Genomic DNA, 14439 nt, shown 5'->3' with positions numbered 1-14439 from the left:
ACTTATGCAGTAAAGCTAATGGTAAATGTTTTGCTCTTTCACGCATAAGAAGTTTTTTATCCCGTAATAAAGCTACATTGTTGTTTAACGCCTTCATAATGTCAAATTTTTCTTGTCCCCTAATATGGATGTTTTGTTCTAAATACTATGACAACCTTATAAATAATATTCATAAAAAAGCTCTTTGTATTGTCCATAAAAGGTTTGACTTATCTCTTGATGAATTGTTAAGTTTTGATAATAGTTCGAGGATCCACTTAAGAAATTTGCGCTTTCTTATGATAGAAGTTTTTAAATCAATTAATTGTCTAAATCCACAATTTATGAAGGATTTATTCAATACAAAAAACTTTCTTTTAAACTTCGTTGTAGCAAAAAAATGATTCTACCTTCAAATTGCTCCAAATATAAGGATACATGTTGTACTATATTTAGAGCCATCTCGTTATGGAACACTCTAGATAACAAGACCATGTCCTCTAAAAGTTCTGAGGTGTTCAAAAAACATATTAAAAATTGGTATGCAAAAAATTGTTATTGTAAAATCTGTCGTTTTTAATTACTATTTTTATTTATCCTGACATTATAATACAATATTTACTCATTTTTCTGTAATGAAACGGTTGTAATTTGAATTTGAATTTGAATTTGAATATTTTTAATGTTATTTGTAATTTATATTATAATTTTGTAAATTGTAGTTTGTTTTTTGTTTTTAAATACTTTTTAAAAGAATAATCGAAAATTGACTATATATATGTGGACATATATATAGTCAATTTATTTATTTGATTTTTTTTGGTTTATTTTTTATTTATTGTTTTTAACGATTTTCATGTGAGTGTGTATTGTCTATAATTGTTAAATGTGTTGATTTTAATTAGTTTATTCTTGTTAAAACTATTGTAACCATCAACAAAAAATAAAGTTTTTAAATCAAATTAAATTTATGATGATTCGTAATTTTAATTGCGGAGTGGCTATTTTTTTACAACCTAGAGGAATTGAACATGTTTTCAATGTTTTTTAACAAAAGTTCATCCATTTATGACAAGAAATTTTTTTTTTTTAAAGTCAAAAAGGCCACAACTTTTTTTACTTACGTGACTTTATTGATTTCATTAAACTAAATATTTTCAAGCCTGATTATTTAATTTTTTGTAAATATTTTATTACTTTTATAAGAGAGAATTATTTTATAAGAGAGAGTTGCCGGAATTGGAACAGCGCTTTAATTGGAACACTCGCACTTATTTTGGAAATAGAATGTCTCTGTATTTTGCATTTTTATAGTAAAACCTCATATTTCCTACATTTTGAGAGATTTCGAAAGTTATTCCTCAAAAAATGCACGTCAGTTTAAAGCTATTTTGCGTTATTTTTTTATTATTTATGATAAATTCAAAGGGTTGAATAAATAGTTCAGACGCAAATTAAATATAAATAGTTACAATCATAAACCTAAAAAATAGTTCTTTATTTAGTGATTTGTTATTAATAAAATTAAAGAACGTCATAATAGTTGAAGCTTTTGTACAATTTATAATTTGTAGAATTTTATTTTATTTTAATCCTATTATAAGTTTCGAATATTATGTATAAGTTGTCACTATAAAAATAGAAATGAAAATAGTTTTTAAATGACTTTTGTTGATTTTACTGGGTTTTTTTTTTAAAGAAATGAGCTGTTCCGACTAGGAAATCAAATAATTCTAATTTGGAATACCTGTTGCCTGGATTGAAACAAAATGGCGTCTTGACAAAAAAAAATTTATTCCCAATAATAGTGCAATCAATTAAGTCAAAATATGGTTGAAAAATCGGTTTCTATTAATTAATTCATAAATGTTTTCATAGTTAAGCCATCTTTGGTTAAAAAATTTATTCTTTAGCTTTTTCAATTTCGGCAACTCTTCCCAATATTAATTTGTAACTTTTTTAATAAAATATTTACTTATGTTTTTGTGTTTTTTTATTTTTGTTTAACTTCGCTTTGGAGTATTTTTTTTTATCATTGTATACATACACGTAATATATTTTCAAAGAGGAATATAGTCATAGTTGCAGTCTAAGATGAAAAAATAATTAATAATAATACATTGAATAAAAATCATGTATAATATAATAGTTATTAATCAAAAATAATTATTGAGGGGAGGGATTTATATTTATCATTTCTCTAGTATAAATACACACACACACACACACACACACACACACACACACACACACACACACACACACACACACACACACACATACATACATACACACACATACACGCTCACACAAACACACACAGCCATGTTCAAACCTCTAATTCTGAATAACTGTGCAACGGTATAATAATTTTTCAATGTGGGAAACAAGCACCGGTTAAATTTTTATGGTAACAAGTTGTATAATTTTCAAGTTGTAATAAAGTAACATACGCACTCTTCACTTTTATCTTTTATTGTTTTTCAAATCAAAGCGCATGTAGAATTCCAGCGTAAATTTCTTGCGAAACTGTATTGACGTTTTACTGTTTACCCTTTACTGCCAGCAGAAAAACTTTATTTACTGCCATATCGTCGGTATGTGGTAAATTACTTTTTAAAATTTTGAAACCACAAAGTTGCACTTTTTGAGATAGTAATGTCTTAGACCGTCGATATGTGGAACTAATGGCAAGAACTTTTTTCAAACTTTTATTTTTGTCTAATTTTAATTATACTACCGGAAAACCATTTCAATTTAGCAATGCAATCCGACCTATATTATTATCATCATTATTATATAACTTATTTTGCTGATTAAACAATATTAATATAACATCGTTTAATTTATAAATATATATATATTATTATTATTATTATTATTATTATTATTATATATATTATAAAAAAATTAAAAACATTTTTATCAAGGTTTTTATGTTTACGATGTTATTTATATTTTACAAGATTATATGAAAGTTGTATATATATATATATATATTAGGGATATGACTTTTTTGCAACCTACTAGGCCTGTATCGTAATTCAATGAACTTTTATGTAAAAAGAACGAATAGATGTTTCATTTTGACATATTTTGAAAAAAGGTCACCCCAAAACCAAAAAATCGAATTTTCAATAGGTACACTTTTGTACAGTAAATGAATATTAAAGGCTGAAGATGTTGTAAGAGTCATACTCCTGTTGTTATTTTATTTATTTATGCAACATGTACTGTGATATAACAAAAAACATTATGTGATATATAATTATACAAGTATTACAAAATTAACAGTATCAAAGCGTCTAGTACAACAATATACATAACTGTCTGTGTCTATAGGCCTACTGTGTTTAGTACATGGGTCACATGATGCTCACGTCTCATAAAGAGTCTAGCGCTTATTACTTAGAATGAATCGAAGTTGCAGTTTGTCTTTCTTTCTGCAGGAAGCATACAGGTCTTGCATCACCTTGATTGCACGTTCAGCTATCTGATTACTTCGTGGTATGTCGATGACGGATGGCTCTTTCTTCCAGTGATTTTTGAATGACTGCAATGCCTTTTTGTAAGGCTTCAATACATCAGATAAATTCTTGAAGTCATTGTCATTGTACTTTTGACTACTAAACCAATGTTCTGCCCACTCATATGAAATGAACCTGCAAACCTTCTCCAAATTCTTTCTCGCTTCAGGCATAAGAATGAACGCCAGAATGGCGAGAATGGCTCTTGAGTTCCATCTGGCATTGCTCATATTAGGAATGTTCTGAAAGTGAATCAGAGAGAAGTTTCTTTGTTCTTCATAGAACCTAAACACTCTTGTTAAATGGTACAAAAACTTCATATCGTCTCTCCACCCTGATTTATCAAGAATTTCTACAGTTCCATTCACAAACTTATCCTTCAGTTCATCATACTTATTCAACAGTTCAGACACAAATGGGTATTCAATGTTTGGAGATTTGGTATCACCCCCAAGTTCTTCGTCCATCACCAGACGGAGAATCCTGTCTAGTACGTGATGCTGACAACCGATAAATTGTGGTATTGTGACACCCTTTAATTTAAACATACGTTGCAACTTCACAACAACTCCATTTCTCTTCCCAGTATTGACGTTTGTTGTATCAGTAATGATCATCTTAATTGAATTCCACAAATTGTATTCATCAATAAGTTTGGCAATTTTTTCAGCAACAGTTTCAGCTTTGCCATCTTTTAAACGCAGTGCATCAAGTTTCACGTCAGTTCTTTCATTCTGAAGTACAACTACCTGATATTCCTTATCATCTATTCGTTTGCCGTCAAAGTGTAAGGACCACTGTTCCATTTTAAGTTGTTGTATCATTTCTTTTTTTAATTTACCTGCCTCTTTGAATATGGACTTGTAAATTGCTGATTGACTTGGAGTTGGAATATCAATACCTTGTTGTGATAATACATTGCATATTTTAGCAGCTTTCTTTGTGGAAACTCCACTTGATGTAACCATACTTACAGCAAATTTACTTTTGTAGTGCTTTCTAGTTTTTTTCTGAGTGTCCTCATCATCGTCTTTATCACCGTCGTCGTCTTCATCATCTTCACTCTTACTTTTGCAGTTTTCAGATTCAGTACCACTGTCTGTGGTAGACAGGACTTGTGATGTGGAAGGTATTGCTGTTCCAGACTGGACTTTCCTTCTCTTGGAAGGGTGAATGGTTTCTTTACTTGCCACTTGTCCTGTTGAGTACCCCACCTGTCCTTTACTTTCTTTTTGTAGGTGGTATAGACGTTTATCTTCCGAGGATAACCACTGGCCATTCACTTTCGTGATGTCAAATAATGCATTGAGAACATCATATTTTCCACGCTTGACACATTCATCATAGACCTTCAGCACCTTCATAAGCTTTGCTCTTATCACTTGATCAGACACACGTGAAAAATTCAGTTTATTGTCCCACAATTTTGTAATTTCCTTAGAAATTTGGTCTATTCGTTCTTTTCTTCCTTTAACATATGCTCCGAGAAACTGGTATCTTCCTACGATCTGCAATTGAAGTGGTATTCTGGATTTTTCATCGAGTGAATGTTCTTCTACAGCCACGCTTCCTCTTCTTCTGTGTGACTCTTGAAATCTCACCAAATTTTTAGTCCAAGTCTTCTTGTTCTTTGTTACTGTGGTATGACTTTTCTTGTGAGACATCATATAATATTGTTACGACTTTACGGATAGCTGAGCGTAAATATCCGTTTAATAAAGTCGTTTAATTAACAAAATACTTTAACTGTATAGTAATCCAATTATAGTTCGATAATCCAGTCAATGTTGATAACAGTTCGATAATCCAGTCCGTATCCTAACAATAATGCTACAACTACTTATACTTCGTACACTTACAGCGTCTTTAGTTCGCTACAGTAGTTCCTTATTAGCTCAGTTACACGCAGAGTACTTCATAGAACTATTCACATTATCAACACTGAGCTCTGACAGCAGCTCGCTTATATAATTATTTAGAGCTTCCAGAATGTTCTACTAAGTTCTATAATCTTCTACAGTCTGTTACAGTCGTCTATATCACCGTGGTAACACAATGACGTCATCACATAACAATTCCAAGTATTTGCCGGCACACGGCCGTTTCGTTGCCATGGTAACGTGTGGCGTTATATTTATAAATTCATAACAAAATAATGAAATAAATAGAATTAAGCTGAGAATTAAGCTTAAGATTAAAACATCGGTCAAAAATGAATGTATAAAAATGGTAAATCAAATTTTTATTTTGGGGGTGACCTTTTTTTGTTGCAGAAAGCTATTTGGGCCTTTTTTCATGATTTTAGGTAAAAGTTCATCGATTTATGATACAGGAAAAATTTTATTTGAAAAAAAATTAAAAAGTCATATCCCTAATATATATATATATATATATATATATATATATATATATATATATATATATATATATATATATATATATATATATATATATATATATATATATATATATATATATATATATATATATATATATATATATATATATATATATATATATATATATATATATATATATATATATAGATAGATAGATAGATAGATAGATAGATAGATAGATATACTGTTATAATCAGTCAGGACTCAAAGAAGGTAAGGATGATGCGTTAATCATCATAACCTTTTCATAGAGCCCCTTTAGTCACTCATTAAAAAAAAACATTTTAATTTTTAAAATAAAATAAAAATTCAATAAAACAAAACTTATATTTTTTATAAACGATGAAATGCTTTTTAGGTCTTTAATACTTTTTATTTTCTTTTAATATTTAATCGGACTGATAATGTTCAAAAATAGCAGAATAAATTGAAATATTTAATAATCTTAGAGGTTTAACCGCATACTTTATTAAAATGAGAAAAAAGGTTTTGAAGTAAAATTATGTCAACCATAACTTTCCTAATACTATGTTAGCATAAGCATGATAAAAGTTACTTTATTCATACTTTACAAAAATTTGTTTTACTTAGCAAAAAACAAGAAGATATAAGCATAGGAAGAAAATTTAGTTAATTAAATATTTGTCATTGGAATTTTTTCAAAATCTAAATCCCTGCTTTTGAAGTGGAGATTATATGGTATAAAGATACAGTTGAAAAACTGATTTTTAAAATTCAATTAAATAATTTTAAATAATTAGTTTTAATTAATTAATTCAATTAGTTAAATGGTTTTAAAATAATGGTAACAGTGAAATTAAAATATAAAAAAACTTAATAGCAATATACTTTATATTATTACCATGGTTTCTTTAATTGTTTTTTTAAGTCATGAAAAATTGGACATTCGAAACATAGAATCTTGGAGTTGTGATATCACACCTGAAAACGAGGCTAACAAAATTTTTGAGATGATAAACAGTTTAATCAAACTTTTTGTAAAAAACAATAAAACCGCATCTTACGCTGACTAACTTTGAGAAAAGAATTGTAAATGTAATCCATCAACATTTTTTCTCGGTACATGTAATCAAACGCTGGAACGCTGGAACATGATGATATTGTTACAACCGCTTATCTTTTATTTCTATTTCAAAAAAAAATTTCAACACAAGACTTCAAGTCTTCAAGACATAAAGTCATCCTTTTTGAACGTAGTAACAAACTATAATCTTTTTTCCTTTTTCTTTTTGTGATAATTGAGATGCTCCTGGAAGTCCTTACGGTCTTATCACTGAGTACCGCGGAAGCGTTTAACTAGGAAGTTCACGCGCGTTATTGCATTAAGTATTGCTACGATCCTCTGTTTTTACATTGTAAAAACTTTTATACAGTTTAGTTTGTCATAAAAGTTGAACAACTTTTGTCATTTTTAATTTTTGTTTGGTTTTTTAAAAAAAATTTATTTTAATAAACATTTGCTTTATTTTTTTTTACATTTTAAATTGTTTTTTTTTAGTAAAATGTTATTGTGTTTTTAAATCCGAAAAGAGAGCAGCCGTAGCGCAGTGGTTCAACACCACCTCTGGCCAAGTTTTATAACATCGGTAAGGAAGGAGGCGTGAACTTCCCTTCAAATGGCTCTTCCGCGGTGCTCTGTGATAAGACCGTAAGGACTTCTTGGGCCATCTAAGATAAATAAATAAAAATAGAATATAAATATCCTAAACTTCCTAGATTAAATATCCTAGACTTGAATTCTACCCGACTTGTTTAGTAATTATCAGTTTACTAAAGTAATTATCAGTAATAGTAATTACCAGTTGACTAAACAAGTCAGCATGGCGATTTTTTTCGCCCTAAAAGCTCGCAAAACTTTTTTTAAAGAAATACAAAAATTTGGTCCGAAACGTCCGCAATTTTTATTAAAGTAGCAAAAAGTTACCATCTTTAGCATTGAATTAAGGCTATAAATATAAACTTATGTATTTTTTATTTTTGTTTTTTTTAAGTGTAAATATATATCATGCGTTTTTTTATAAAATCTGCTCTTTAAAAGTTATATAGATATTAAAATTCAATTTATTAAAAAAAGTAGTCCAAAAACTAGAAATAAACAGCTGGATAGACTAAATGACGGTTTCTTTAACTATCAATGTTATTACTTATAAAGATAAATTTCAATTGGATCTCATATTCAAGTTTACAACTATGTCTAAATTACAGTTAAATAAATAGTTTTAAACAAAACAGAATTAGAAATCACTGTTTTAATAAAATACATATGTATTTACGAGATCAGTTATCAGAAGGTATATGTTGTTAACTGGAATCCTAGATATACACATTATGAACCCATGTGTGCATTTTTAGATTATAAGATGCATCATGGATCGAGTCTATCCACGAGTTTGATAGTAGGTTACTTTATCGGTAAAAAGATGGTTCAGAAACCATTTTGAATTTTTTTTTAGAGAAAATTTGTTTACTTGGCGCGTAAAAATAAAATAAACTGTTTTCGTTACGTCCGTTTCCAAAAATCTCGTAAACCATAGCAAGTGGGAGAAAATCAATAAAAAAAAATCGCTAATATAGATGAAGTCTCGCATAAACAAGTCAGTTATAGATAAATTCTCGCATAAACAAGTCAGTTATAGATGAAGTCTCGCATAATAAAAGTATTGCAGCTCAAGTATTACTTTCCGTCAAATACAAATTACAGATTAACTATTAATTTTTCAGTGAGCCCTACAAGGCTTATACTTTCAAAGTATTGTGTTGCAACGTACCCCGTTCACTGCTGCAACTTGCCCCAGTTCTGTGAAACATTTTATTTACATTTTTGTTTTATTATTGTGGAGCAACTAAGTTTTATATTATAATTGTTAATGTTGGATTAATACGTCACTAAGATCTATTTTATAATCCTGGAAAAAAAATTAAAAAGATTAAAGTTATAGAAGATAAATTCATCTTTGTAACCATACTACTTGCACAATCTAAAAACTCGCAAGAGTCTCTGAATGCTGGGCAGGTGCCGACAGAGTGGCGAAGCCCGCCGAACCCTGGGCATAAAGTTATCTTCAGCGTCCCAAGCAAGCAGTAATTGGCATACACTGACACAACCTTAAGCAGCTCTGGAGGTTCCAACAGCATTTACCTCAATGATCTTTATGGCGTGTCAATGGGACTAGTGTCCCAGTAGAGGAGCAGACACTAACTTATAATTCTCATCGAAGACTCTTGCTAGACCGCTGGCCACAGGTCGCAAGTCTAACTTGTGAAAGCCACCATTTACGTTAACTTGATGAGTATGCAACTTTACTCAGAAACTCATTTTAAATTAAGGCACTTTACTTTTCATCCTGACTACCTATTGTATAAGAATGGCCAGATATGTTGCTGGAGCAACATCTCCGTGCCTCTTTTGGTGCAGGCAAGGGACTGAAGCTAGACGGATACTAATTTATTAGCTCAGGCTGTGGGTGTCCTTGACACAAAAATATTGTTCTTCTATCCGTCCCTTGCTCACGGTTTACTTGTTAATATTTGATAGAGTTGGGTGCAACCACGAGGAGGTTACTAAAAAGCTTGCTTCCACCCATGCCACCAAAAAAGTCTTTCCAGGAGCACTTAATTGCACCCGAGATCATCATTTTAGCTTCAGCAAGTTCAGCTTAATATTGTGCAGGTCCGGACGGAGTCCCAATGATGTGTCCGCCGAACCCTAAGCATAGAGTTACCTTCAGCGTCCCACGCAAGCAGTAATTGGCAAAAAATGACACAACCTTATGCGGCTGTTGAGAACCCACAGCATTTACCTCAGTGGTGTTTTTGGCGAGACTTAACTCTGAAACTCGTTTAAATTTGAGGCACTTTACTTTTCATTCTGACTACCTATTGTATGAGAAAAGTCAACTATGTTGCGTAGGCAAGAGAAACCATCCATCTTTTGGTGCAGACAAGGGGACTGAAACTAGATAGATACTAAGTTATTGGCTCGAATTGTGGGATTGTTCTTCTTTCCTTTCCTTGCCCATGGTTCGCTTTTTTATATTCACTTAATACAGCCTCCATTGCCCGGTTGCAACCACGAGGAGGTTATTAACAAGCTTATCTACGCCCATATCACCAAAAGAATCTTTCCAGGAACACTTAATTACACCCAAGGATCATCATTTCGGCTTCAGCGATCTCAGCTCTGCAATCGAACACGTGTCTCCTTACTTCTTAGTAAAGAGACACGTGTTTCTGTTCTTGCATATTAGCTATATTAACTTGAGATTTAGTAATAAAAAACAGTTTATCATTACGTTTATTATAAATGTTAGTGTATATGGGATTATGTATGCTTTGTGAAATTAATAATCATAAGTCTGCAAGTAGTATGCAATTATGAATTAAACACAATGTACATTAAAATTATTACAAATATTAGTGTAACAGAGGGCGCTAGTATGTTTTATATTCCCCCAATGCCCGCTATTCATGTATAACTATAGGTTAAATGAAAAAAAGTTTTAAAACTAAACATCTTTATATTTTAACTTAAATTATTCATTCCAAGATATGTAACTAGTAAGGCTAGATTCAATCTTCTAATGAGATCTTCTAATCTTCTAATGAGATTAATGAGATTTAATCTTCAAAGTCTTCCATATAAGTGGTGTAGTGAAGGAGTCGAGTTATTCTTGTTAAAAAATTTAACCTAAAATGAATAGATTGTCTCGTACCCTTAAAACATCTACACCTGCTTCTGTGTAACAGCTGTTTTTAATAACACAATATTAGCCATGTAGCATCAGTATCTGAGACATCGTAATATTCAACTTGCTCAGTAGAAGAAAAAAACGAGGTAAGTTTTTTAAGCAATCGTAAAACTTTTTATTATTTTGAATAGAATGATGCAGGTAGAAAATATACCAAAACTTTAAATAAATGTTTTTTACAATTAAATAATTGAGGGAAGAACTAATTGTTGTTTACCTTCATTTAAAAATGTGCAACGATTTGATTTTCGATTTATATAGGATGTGTTATCAACCCAACCTAAATTAGCATTGCTTTTTTTATAATCTTCAGAAGTTTTTGAAGACCTTTCGTTACTTTTACTCTCAGAGTATTCTCCATATTCAAATTCATTTTCTTTACTCTCACTGCATTCTCTATATTTAAAAGATAAACAGGGCGTTTCACCGGATTTATTTTCTAAAGAATCTTGATATTTCTTTTCAATTTTATAATCATTAACGTTTCTATTAAAAGGTTCAATTAAGAAATCTTCCAAACATGGAGTACTTTTTGATGAACTTTCTACAATGTTATGGTTTTGGTAATTACTTCCGTAGCTAAATGAGCCCGTTTTACCAAGATATTCTATTGAATTTTTTTTAATTAATTTTGGTGAAGTTGATTCTTTGACGGTTTTAAAGAGCTTATTATTCACGTTAATAAGTGGAAGATGAATTTCGTCTTCGGATTTAACGTAAAGATGCAACGAAGGCATTGATTTGCACCTCCCTGTGCGTTTAGACATAAAACGTTTATTTCTGCAATCTTCTTTGAAATTCACAAGGTCACAGTTTACAGTTTTAAAAACTGAATCTCCCAATGGAAATAGTTTACTCTCATTTTTGCACACAGTACTCTTTAATGCAAAGTTAACTTTACTAGTTTCTTCAAACAGCTTAAATAGTTGAAAACGATAATTCCGGTCTTTAATTTTGCGTTCAAGTTCAATTTTTTGACACTTATCCTGTCCTTCTTTTTCTATAACCTTTAGGCTATACTTTAATGATTTTTCTGCTTTTTTTGACCACATATCTGGAACATTTATGTGTTGAGGTAAGTCTAAAAATAAAAAATTAGTTATTAGTGGTAATAGTATTTTAACTTTTATGATACATAAATTTAAAGTGTTTAGTTAAATCTAAGTTTACAAAATTTATAAAAGTGTTGATATCAACATAAATACAAAAAGTAAAAAACCATAAAATATCAGACTGAGAAATTTTTTTAAGTTTTATAAAGTTTTATTGCCATTGCAACTTGTATATATTTCAAGTATCTACCGTGTATTTTGTAAATATTTGAAGTATTTTGTATAAATATCAGACAGTCATTTTATCGTTGACGACAATAGCAAATAACTTAATAAATACTTTATATATCTCAGTACTAACAAATATTATAAACAAATCAATCATATAACAATTGAGTTACAGTATATCCAGGAGTCGTCTTTTAAAATATCATTTCATCATCAAATCAAATAATGTTTTATACTCAGTTTCAAAATTTTTATTTTGTTTTTTTATTTTTGAAACAAGTTATTAAAAAAAAAATCGTTTAAAGCAATGTTTGAAAACGGTTTTTACATTAATGTAAAAATGACAATTATCAATTTTTATAACACGCATTGAACATACGCATTAAGTATACGTATCTAAATAAGATTTGTTTTATTTTCGATGATAAACAGCTTTTAAGTCCTTTTTATACAAACTTCAAAAATGTGTAAAATTTTTTTATTTACCATGAGTAGCTTAAAAAAACCGACTTTGTTGATGGCTCCGGTGACCCTAGAAAAAAAAAATACTGCAGAAGTTTTTTTCTTTATTTCTTATTTTTTGGATAACATAGTAAAACAGGGTAAAATGTAATAAATGATATAACAAAATAGTCATGTTCTTTTTTTTTTTGCTCTTAATTAATTATAAAAACTGTTAACATATATTATTAATTATAAAAACTTTTAACATATAATTTATCATGTAGAAGAAAATCTTTTTCTGAATAAGGTCATATAAAGTTTTAAGAAGAAACAAATTATTATTTATTTGATAATTTTTTATCTTTGGCTGCGCAACAATTTTTTTTTAAAAAAAACGGGCATAAACTTCAAAAACGTATCTTTTAACAATTTTTTACGCTAAATTTGTTATTTCCAGGAAAAAAAGTTTTGAGTTAAACGAAAACGATAAATTATAGAGTTGAATAAAATATACTAACTGTTAATTTGATAAATGGGACCTCTATTAACTAACTACAAACTGACCAATGAGTTATTTTAGGTATAATACTTCAGCCGTTGATGGATACGTGACATTGCATGAAAAAGAAACATCTTAACACCTTATTTATCACACGCTCTGCAGCCACTAGATGTCGGTGTTTATTGTCATGTAAAAAGAGTTTGGTACAAACTACTTCAACAGTTGTGTGCGGAAACGAAGTCTAAAAATTTCACTGTCACTGGATTTTAAAATACCTGTTTGTTTGAAATCCAGTGACTGTGTTGTTGCACATACACAGTCACTGGATTTCAAAATACCTGTTTGTTTCCGCTCGACATTAATAAAAACAATCAGTAAAGTTGCATATGTATAATAATATGTACCTTTGAAAATTTGATTGATCATCTCAACCACCAGAACCTATGCTAGTACTACCACCATTATTTGATTGATCATCTCAACCACCAGAACCTATGCTAGTACTACCACCATTATTTGATTGATCATCTCAACCACCAGAACCTATGCTAGTACTACCACCATTATTTGATTGATCATCTCAACCACCAGAACCTATGCTAGTACTACCACCATTATTTGATTGATCATCTCAACCACCAGAACCTATGCTAGTACTACCACCATTATTTGATTGATCATCTCAACCACCAGAACCTATGCTAGTACTACCACCATTATTTGATTGATCATCTCAACCACCAGAACCTATGCTAGTACTACCACCATTATTTGATTGATCATCTCAACCACCAGAACCTATGCTAGTACTACCACCATTATTTGATTGATCATCTCAACCACCAGAACCTATGCTAGTACTACCACCATTATTTGATTGATCATCTCAACCACCAGAACCTATGCTAGTACTACCACCATTATTTGATTGATCATCTCAACCACCAGAACCTATGCTAGTACTACCACCATTATTAACTTAAATTTGACAATGACCACCAAATAAATCAGTAACTTCAACAACAAAAATAGCATACTAAAATGATATGGAAAAGGCAACAAGTTTTATTGCAACAAAAGTGTCGCATAAGTGACACTCAATTCAAATTTCAGAACCTGTCAATGACTCAACATCATCACAAGAATAAAGCTTTTTGCTATTATTGGTTGTTCTTTTTTTAAGTAGTACCCTTTTAATTACTGACCGATTTTTCGATATTTCATTCTACCGAAATATAAGAATAAAACAAAATTTTTCTTTTTTTCTAATCACCCAGTGGTCATGCATCGTCCGGGGGACGTTCGTCGGACGCATTACGGACGTCTTACGGACGACCTCCAGACGACGCATGCCCAATGGGTAAATAAAGCTTCTTAAAAAAAAAAAAAAAAAAATTGATTTGTATACATTTAAGTACAACTCAAAATTCTCGTAAAAAAATTAGAATCTTTTTCCGATAAAAAAAAAAATAATAATAACTAGAAAATATTTCCGTAAAATATCTGGTCTGCAAGATAAACGATTAGATTATTTTAAGG

At 30.1% G+C, this 14439-nt stretch overlaps 1 long non-coding RNA gene across 1 annotated transcript; it reads left to right on the top strand.

Moving 5' to 3' along the window:
* Positions 1–237: 237 nt before the first annotated feature.
* LOC136083776 (uncharacterized) lies at positions 238–7079 on the top strand. The gene is made up of 2 exons (XR_010640075.1): positions 238–519; positions 6795–7079. It is a non-coding gene; the product is annotated as an uncharacterized LOC136083776 (long non-coding RNA).
* The last annotated feature ends 7360 nt before the right edge of the window (positions 7080–14439 follow it).

This window comes from Hydra vulgaris, chromosome 08, assembly GCF_038396675.1.
Source record: "Hydra vulgaris chromosome 08, alternate assembly HydraT2T_AEP".
Classification (NCBI taxonomy): domain Eukaryota; kingdom Metazoa; phylum Cnidaria; class Hydrozoa; order Anthoathecata; family Hydridae; genus Hydra; species Hydra vulgaris.
Note: the sequence above shows the minus strand (reverse complement) of the source record. Positions and strands in the feature narration are given on the sequence as shown.